The sequence below is a fragment of the Musa acuminata genome, unplaced genomic scaffold, assembly GCF_036884655.1.
Source record: "Musa acuminata AAA Group cultivar baxijiao unplaced genomic scaffold, Cavendish_Baxijiao_AAA HiC_scaffold_825, whole genome shotgun sequence".
NCBI lineage: Eukaryota > Viridiplantae > Streptophyta > Magnoliopsida > Zingiberales > Musaceae > Musa > Musa acuminata.
Window position 1 is genome coordinate 1 of NW_027021051.1, and position 2,500 is coordinate 2,500.

Consider the following 2,500-nt stretch of genomic DNA (forward strand, 5'->3'; position numbering starts at 1 on the left):
TCTCGCTTCGCTCGCTGTCCGCCGCTCGCCGCTCGCTCGTGCAGCCAAAAATGGCCAGTTTTGGCCCGTTTTTGGGCCGTTTTGGCCAGTTTTTGGCCTGTTCTTGCATTGCGCGGTGACCGTCGAGAGCGGAGCAAAACGTCAGCCATCTCAGCACCCTGGAACCCCCCGGGTGGCACAGGGCTGGATGGGGCTTTCGTATAGCAGGGACGGTGCTGCCTCTCGCTTCGCTCGCTGTCCGCCGCTCGCCGCTCGCTCGTGCAGCCAAAAATGGCCAGTTTTGGCCCGTTTTTGGGCCGTTTTGGCCAGTTTTTGGCCTGTTCTTGCATTGCGCGGTGACCGTCGAGAGCGGAGCAAAACGTCAGCCATCTCAGCACCCTGGAACCCCCCGGGTGGCACAGGGCTGGATGGGGCTTTCGTATAGCAGGGACGGTGCTGCCTCTCGCTTCGCTCGCTGTCCGCCGCTCGCCGCTCGCTCGTGCAGCCAAAAATGGCCAGTTTTGGCCCGTTTTTGGGCCGTTTTGGCCAGTTTTTGGCCTGTTCTTGCATTGCGCGGTGACCGTCGAGAGCGGAGCAAAACGTCAGCCATCTCAGCACCCTGGAACCCCCCGGGTGGCACAGGGCTGGATGGGGCTTTCGTATAGCAGGGACGGTGCTGCCTCTCGCTTCGCTCGCTGTCCGCCGCTCGCCGCTCGCTCGCGCAGCCAAAAATGGCCAGTTTTGGCCCGTTTTTGGGCCGTTTTGGCCAGTTTTTGGCCTGTTCTTGCATTGCGCGGTGACCGTCGAGAGCGGAGCAAAACGTCAGCCATCTCAGCACCCTGGAACCCCCCGGGTGGCACAGGGCTGGATGGGGCTTTCGTATAGCAGGGACGGTGCTGCCTCTCGCTTCGCTCGCTGTCCGCCGCTCGCCGCTCGCTCGTGCAGCCAAAAATGGCCAGTTTTGGCCCGTTTTTGGGCCGTTTTGGCCAGTTTTTGGCCTGTTCTTGCATTGCGCGGTGACCGTCGAGAGCGGAGCAAAACGTCAGCCATCTCAGCACCCTGGAACCCCCCGGGTGGCACAGGGCTGGATGGGGCTTTCGTATAGCAGGGACGGTGCTGCCTCTCGCTTCGCTCGCTGTCCGCCGCTCGCCGCTCGCTCGTGCAGCCAAAAATGGCCAGTTTTGGCCCGTTTTTGGGCCGTTTTGGCCAGTTTTTGGCCTGTTCTTGCATTGCGCGGTGACCGTCGAGAGCGGAGCAAAACGTCAGCCATCTCAGCACCCTGGAACCCCCCGGGTGGCACAGGGCTGGATGGGGCTTTCGTATAGCAGGGACGGTGCTGCCTCTCGCTTCGCTCGCTGTCCGCCGCTCGCCGCTCGCTCGTGCAGCCAAAAATGGCCAGTTTTGGCCCGTTTTTGGGCCGTTTTGGCCAGTTTTTGGCCTGTTCTTGCATTGCGCGGTGACCGTCGAGAGCGGAGCAAAACGTCAGCCATCTCAGCACCCTGGAACCCCCCGGGTGGCACAGGGCTGGATGGGGCTTTCGTATAGCAGGGACGGTGCTGCCTCTCGCTTCGCTCGCTGTCCGCCGCTCGCCGCTCGCTCGCGCAGCCAAAAATGGCCAGTTTTGGCCCGTTTTTGGGCCGTTTTGGCCAGTTTTTGGCCTGTTCTTGCATTGCGCGGTGACCGTCGAGAGCGGAGCAAAACGTCAGCCATCTCAGCACCCTGGAACCCCCCGGGTGGCACAGGGCTGGATGGGGCTTTCGTATAGCAGGGACGGTGCTGCCTCTCGCTTCGCTCGCTGTCCGCCGCTCGCCGCTCGCTCGTGCAGCCAAAAATGGCCAGTTTTGGCCCGTTTTTGGGCCGTTTTGGCCAGTTTTTGGCCTGTTCTTGCATTGCGCGGTGACCGTCGAGAGCGGAGCAAAACGTCAGCCATCTCAGCACCCTGGAACCCCCCGGGTGGCACAGGGCTGGATGGGGCTTTCGTATAGCAGGGACGGTGCTGCCTCTCGCTTCGCTCGCTGTCCGCCGCTCGCCGCTCGCTCGTGCAGCCAAAAATGGCCAGTTTTGGCCCGTTTTTGGGCCGTTTTGGCCAGTTTTTGGCCTGTTCTTGCATTGCGCGGTGACCGTCGAGAGCGGAGCAAAACGTCAGCCATCTCAGCACCCTGGAACCCCCCGGGTGGCACAGGGCTGGATGGGGCTTTCGTATAGCAGGGACGGTGCTGCCTCTCGCTTCGCTCGCTGTCCGCCGCTCGCCGCTCGCTCGTGCAGCCAAAAATGGCCAGTTTTGGCCCGTTTTTGGGCCGTTTTGGCCAGTTTTTGGCCTGTTCTTGCATTGCGCGGTGACCGTCGAGAGCGGAGCAAAACGTCAGCCATCTCAGCACCCTGGAACCCCCCGGGTGGCACAGGGCTGGATGGGGCTTTCGTATAGCAGGGACGGTGCTGCCTCTCGCTTCGCTCGCTGTCCGCCGCTCGCCGCTCGCTCGCGCAGCCAAAAATGGCCAGTTTTGGCCCGTTTTTGGGCCGT